Source organism: Nomascus leucogenys, chromosome 20 (assembly GCF_006542625.1).
Source record: "Nomascus leucogenys isolate Asia chromosome 20, Asia_NLE_v1, whole genome shotgun sequence".
NCBI lineage: Eukaryota > Metazoa > Chordata > Mammalia > Primates > Hylobatidae > Nomascus > Nomascus leucogenys.
In genome coordinates, this window is record NC_044400.1 from 44,448,140 (window position 1) to 44,454,924 (window position 6,785).

Sequence of the window (6,785 nt, forward strand, 5' to 3'; positions counted from 1 at the left end):
TGTGCCCCAGGTTCCCTGAGCACGGGAATCCTTTCCGGGCATGGCCAAGTTTGTTCGGTGGCTCAGAGCGGGAAGAGAAGTGCAGTTCGACACCTGTCCAGCTGCTCCGCTTGGAGATCAAAGGCCGGCTATGGGCTGAGCGACAGATTTACTGGACGGTGGTACAGATTAAGGCGGTACAGATTAAGGCGAGAACCCTGCCGGTCCCGGACTGGAGTTCGCGCCCAAGGAAAGCGTACAGGTCCCTGGAAGCGGGTGGATGTCGGAGAGGCCGAGGCAGCCTGCCCTGTGGCCAGGCAGGCTTGGTGGGCTTTAGTCTCAGTATGTGTTCTTTAAAGTCTTGACAGGTTATTAGCAAAGGAAGGGGCACCCCAGGGTCATGAAGATGCTTCTCGCTCTGGCCCAAGCATGCTGAGGTTGGCTTATTCCTCGGCCAGGCCCAGTAAAACAGCCCAAGCACAGCCTGGAGTCTTCCCGCATCTGCGCGGGAGTAGAGTCTGGCTTTGGGCCCCGCGTACCCCGCAGTCGTCGAGGACGAGTTCGAGGCCAGGGAGGCCACGGGAAGGGTTTCCGCGGCAGGGCGCGGGGTAAACGGGGGAAGAAGGAATCCTCTCCGCGTGATCCGCAGGGCGGTCTTGTGATTCTCCCACACCCAGGTTCCAGATCAGCCCCCAAACTGCTGCCCCAAGGAAACAAGTTGGGGAGTGTGGATTTAGATATGACAACGGGTGTGAGCTGATGTCCTTACAACCAAAAATATTGAGACTAGAAAATCAGCTCCGAATCCACGACCCTCAAATTGATGCTTAATCCCACCCTCGACTCCAGAAAAGCTGCCGGGGACAGACATGGACAGGTTTTGCCAAGCGTTCATTAAAATAGCCTGCACTGGAATAACTGGGGTGCAAGAGATCACATCTTCACTCAGGGCTTTGGGGATCCCCTCGTCGCCCCAGATCAGTGGGTGGGGAGGAAGGCAAACCTCTGTCTTTTGTTTGTGGGTGAGGGATGCGAATTGTGGCAGCAGCCGAGCAAAGGGGGGAAATTAATTGCAGCCAATTAATAATTAATCCCCTTTAAACAGCTTTATTATCTCTTCCGAGCGACAGAGATTTGTCTGATAACCCCCTGAAGACCAAATGTCAAGTTTAACCAAATAGTTATTGCTTTATCAACCCGAGTCTGCAAATAAATTAATCAAAAGCAAATCTGTCCTTTGTGCGGCTCATTTGCTGGTAATGGATGGATATGAAGATTTGCCGATATTATTGTCTGTCATTCAATCTAACAAAGTGAACATTTATTGCATATATATTAAAAATTATCCCGGAATCGAGTGGCGCCGGGTTGCATTTATTGGAGTCTTCCCAGGGGTGAGGTCCCCTCGGATGGGGGCGCGTGGGATAGAAAGTGCAGGAGCGCGAGTCTCAAATCTCTTTAGGACTCTGTGCCTGCCTCTGTCCCCCTCCCCGCGGCGACCTCCCTCTATCCCCTTCCCCAGCCTTCCCCCGGAGCCGCAGGACGTGCCTGCCGCCTCCTGTCGCGCGGCCAGGGCCAGCGGGGCGCGGGGAGCCCAGCTACTGTCAAAACAGAGTCCTTCAGCCTTAAGCACTCACAAGGGGTCCGGCCCTAGGAAATTTGGGGAGGGGGTGTGATTGAAGAGAGAGAAACGGGAGGGCGACAGCTTCCCTTTGTCTTCTCTCGAGTTACATCATTTTCTAATTAGGCATAAAATTGTCTTCATACACTGGTATTGCGGCCTTCATAAACATCGCCATTATGGTTTATAAGGACGCCATTGTGGTGAGGCTGTCCCAAAATAGAAAGAGCTGGGGAGGGAGAGGCCTGGAGTCCGGGAGGCCCCGCTTTGTCCTCCCCTGGGAGAAGATGGATGGCCAGTGTCACGCAGATGATGACTTGGGACTATTAAATTGTCAGAGGGGGGAAGAATCTTTACCAGCCCCCAGCGCTGGTGGAAAATTCTAGAGGCAGGAGCCGGGGGTTCTTGGATGGGAGGGGAAGGCCGGGCAGCTGGATTCGCTGGGCAGGTGGAAAAAGAGGTAGGTTAGTCGCCGGCAGAGGCAGAGCGCAGGGCAGTGGGGGCCGAGGCTTTGATCTCCTCCCGGGGCCTCCTGACTTCGCTGCGCTCTGAGCTCAGGGCCACTGGATCTGGAGCTGACCTCCCACCCGATCCCCATCGCCAAGGCTGGGAAACAAGCAGGCCTAGAGAAATGAGAGGGGCGGCGAACCCGGAGGAGCGGCGGAGGGCTATGCCAGGCGGGGAGACAATTGTTTTCATTATTCGGAGCTGAGGCCCAAGCCCTGCCACCCGCCCGGTCGGGGGGCGCCTCGCTAACTGGATGGAGATGGATGGAGGCGCCCTGAGCCCCCGGCGTCGTGTCAGACCCGGGGCAATTACTGTCCCGCCAGGATGGACACACTGCCCTGCCACCCTGACCCCGGCGCGCAGGCCCACTGGCCCACTGGCTGCCTAAGCCGCCTGGGCGGTTCTCTCTCTCGCCTTTACAATAACCCAACTTGACATAAATAACTCCCCTGAGCTTGTCTACATCTGCTTGACCTCCTGAACCCGCGGAAAATCTTTTGTTGCATTTAGCTAACTTACATTTTTCTATAGGAAAAAAAAAAGGTTTTAAAACTGCATATTCTAGCCCCGTCTTATTCACCTCTAGTTCGGGTTCTGGTATATGTTGGAATTCACATTGCCCTTCCAAATCGTGGAGGACAGTTCCCTCCTGCGAAGACAGGTTTCTCCCTGTTTATGCTGCGGGCACAAGTGTGCTGTTCCGGGTGTCCTGAGTTTTACAAGGTGGACTACGACACTTGGTGCTCCAGGAAGTGGTCAGGTCTCCAAAATCCTCTCCCCTGGTAGCTGGGATGGGAGTGGGGGCCAAAAGCGTGAAGAGAGAGGACAGCAGCTCTCAGGAGTGCTGATCCCCTGCTTGGTCCTGGCTGTCTAAGGGTGCAGCTAGGCGACAAGGCCAGTTGGCAGAAGCAGCCAGGTGTCCCACGTGTGCTCTCTCGCTGACCTGATTTGGCAAGGGTAGGCGGGGGCGAGCCCTGGAAGTGCCAAGCTGGCGCCATGCACTGCGGTCGCCAGGTGCCAAGACAGGAGGGAGCTGATGGTGGAAAGAGGATGGGAATGATTCAGAGAATTCTGTGGAAATTGCCTGGTCTGGTCACTCCAGCTGGCATAGGCCTGGGGATGCCAGAGCCAGCTTTGCTCTCCAAGGCGTCCTCTAGGTGGGGGGTGGGTAGCATTGCCTGCAGCAGCCTTCCTACCAGCCATTTCCTGCCTACTTAGTCCCAGGTGGCTACAAGTCAGAAGATCAGGACAGTATCTCAGAATTTAGAGGTGGAAGGGCTGTTAGAAGTCAGATGGCCAGAGTGACTCCCAAGTGTGATGGTAGAGTCTTATCCACCCCTGATAGGTTTAGGTCCCTAACTGTCCCTGATGTCTCCATCCGCAGAGGAACATGGGAGGAGCTGACGCTGGGCCTGGCCAGAGTAAGCTCTGTTGAACACAGGCCCTGTGGCCTGGGCTTTCCTTGTTCAAGAGTGAGGGAAGCAGCAGTTGCGGGAACAATACCTTGACTTAGCAGCTGTATGAAATCAAATCAAAACAAACAGTAATTTCAGGATTCCAAAACTCTGGGGCCAGTTTTTCTTATAACACATTTTTTTTCCTTTTTTTTTTGAACGTGGTGGCTTATGCCTGTAATTCCAGCACTTTGGGAGGCCGAGGCAGGCAGATCACCTGAGGTCAGGAGTTCAAGACCAGCCTGACCAACATGGCGAAACCCGTCTCTACTAAAAATACAAAAAATTAGCTGGGTATGGTGGCGCATGCCTGTATGTTACTCGGGAGGCTGAGGCAGGAGAACCTTGGAGGCAAAGGTTGCAGTGAGCTGAGATCGAGCCATTGCATTCCAGCCTGGGTGACAGAGCAAAACTTTGTCCCCAAAAAAAAAAAAAAAAGTCTGCAGTATGGTTTTCACATTATCACTCTCAATGCCATTGGAGGTAGGTCCAAGCTGGTGTCTCTTTGATTAGTCTCCCTAATCCCATCTATTCATTTACTAGCCATTAGTCATTCTTTAATTGAGTCCAAAAATGTTTGTGAGGAGGTAGTCCCATATGATATTAAAAGAAAGAAAGAAAAACAAGACAAAAAACAAACAAACAAACAAAACAGAAAATCAGGTGTAGTCGATACTGAAGGGTTTCTGATGTAACTTGTTTGTGGGACTAAGGGATTTTGGTTCAGCCTAGATTTACCAGCTCCTGACTTGGGGACCTTGGTCAGGCATTGAAGGACTCTGAGCCTCAATTTTGTCTTCTGTGAAATGAGGGCATTGGATGCATGCTCTGCAGGTCCCCTAAGTCCTCTAGATGTACTAAAACAGGCACTGTTCACAGCCCAGATAGGCATGAACATCAAAGTGCCTGCACAGGCTTGAGGGAGATAACAGTTTCTGACCACGCCTCTGTACTTCCAACTCCAAATCATGGAGGACAAAGCACAGGGAAGATGTAAAACACACACTAGGTTAGAAATTGGACTGTCATTGATAAGTTAGTTGGCTTATTTGATATTTCTGAATCTGCTTCCTCTCATAGACAATGTGACTAATAATGTCCGCACTATTTACTCTACAAAATAGCTGTGAGGATCAACTCTGATAATACATGTAAATGTGTTTTGAAAACTAACAAGTATCATGGAAATTAAAAAGACAAACAAGAAGCTACGACTCCACTCTGTAGAAGGCATCCCCAAATAACAAGTGCCGGGAAGATGGGTTTCCCCTTTCTTTTGGTGTGGCAACAATTAGAGTCTTGGGCACGAGATGTACACAATTGGAATGACATACCATTTGCTGTGCTGCTGTCAGCATAGGACATTCTCTCCTTGATTTTCAGCATCTATCTGTGGATACGAAAGAGATGGTCTTTTTCATGTACAGGTGAAGTCCCAGAGATTTCTGGCACATACAGCAGAAATACTTGCTTCAGTAAGCTTTAATGAATTTTAAGGATTCTGTTGCTTGGAAGATTCCTTGAAAATAAGATTTATTATTGATTGGAAAAAAGTGAGGAAAGTGAAAAAGTCTTTGGAAGCTTTTTGGCTGATCCTCCCTTCTGAAGAAATATGTGTTTTTATTCTTAGCAGGAAAAATAAAACCCAAACTGTTCTTTTTGTAATATACTCCTTGCTAAGAACTTTGTTAGCTTACTTAGGTTAGGGAGGTGAAGTTACTTTTAAAAGAAGCTTTATCTCCTTGCTCAAACAGGTGGAGGAAAATCACAATGTGTTTTGAGAGAAAGGACTTTGACTCTTATAGAGAAAATCTGCGCCTCTCAGGGGGAAGCCCTGGAAGGGGGAAAGGTTGGGCGGTGAGGAAACCTCAAGAAAAACAAGGCCCACCTTTCTCCTGATGCTCAGAACGTTGGCAAAGCAGCTAGCAAAGCATTCACCCCATTTGGCCTGTGGAAATCTTCCAGCAGGTTCTCAATTAAGGGAGCTGCCTTTCCTTTCATTCTCTTAACTTTTGTGTTCAATGTTAACAACCTGATGCTATCTATTATGGTGCCATTATCACAGAATGTTGACTGAACTGGTTCTTTTATCTCCATTATGGGGCTGCCTTCCTTGCAGATTTATGCATTTTTGATATTAAATTCTTTATCTCATTAAGCCTACACTCTTGTTGACTTTCATTGACCCTCTGCCCTGGTCCCCAACACTTTTCCATATTTAATATTGAAAGATTTTTCTCAATGCCCCTCTTGGCTTTGTTGCCATCCGTTTGACGGCTGTCCCTAATGGCCTGTGCTGTTTGCTCTGTTCTTGAACTTGGTGGGGTCACACATTTTTAAACAGTGATGTCCTCTGAATGTCCACCCTTGCTGTCCAGCTAAGTTGCCCTGTGTCACAAGCTCTGCCCTCTTCTCTGCCCCTAACTACCAACTGCTCCTAATTGCTTCAACAAACACCTTCCCTAGTGGTGCCCTAGGCCCCCTGAGCCTTTTGGGTTTTGTTTAGCTGCTAATGTTCTGCCTGGCCCACCGGCGGATTGGCCTTGCTGACCTGATACATCGCAGCTCTTCTCCTTGGAGCGCCTGTCTTGCCCAGCGCCCTCTGGGCCAAAGGCCAGGGTCTGGGCAGGACTGACCAGCTGCTTGAGGTGGCCACAAAAGACAACTTCAGCTTGAAACGGGCAAATGAATGTATTCATTTATCTTTCTTTCCCCTTAAACCTATCCACAAACTCAATCTACTGCCTGGCTTGAAACAAAACAAAGGGATGATCTTGAGAAGGGGGGCAGGAGAGGCCCCTCTCGCACCAGAAATCTTAGCTCCCTTCTTGGGGGCCGTCTGTTCAGTTTCACAACACTTACAAGACCAATTTCCAGAATTGAAGTTGCCTGGTGTTTTGATTCTTCCTTTGCCTGTGCATTTGTGCCCTGAAGGTCCCTTCCAAATGGATACTAATTGTGGGGGCTGCACGCTGCTGGCTGCTCCATTGCCCCAGGGCCCGAGGACCTGCTTCTCAAAGCCTTAATTGACAAGGACCTGTCTGTATTTAGGAGCAGCTGGTCCAGAGCGTTGGCACATCAGTGCAATCTTAACGCAGCATCCCTAGCCTGGAGGAGGATGAGGGTAAATGTGGTTAAAATGAAGGAAGATTTATAGTCGGCCCCCTTGGGTAATAGGATAGAAGACAGCTCCCAAGATTTTCCCCTACGAGGGGGTTCATTCA

General features: G+C 50.1%; 1 long non-coding RNA gene across 1 annotated transcript in view; it reads left to right on the plus strand.

Moving 5' to 3' along the window:
- Positions 1-1,208, plus strand: part of LOC100591266 — a 3,141-nt gene extending 1,933 nt beyond the window's left edge. Inside the window, exon 2 of the long non-coding RNA XR_004027360.1 lies at positions 1-1,208. This exon is cut by the window's left edge and continues 109 nt beyond it. This is a non-coding gene — a long non-coding RNA (uncharacterized LOC100591266).
- Positions 1,209-6,785: the final 5,577 nt, after the last annotated feature.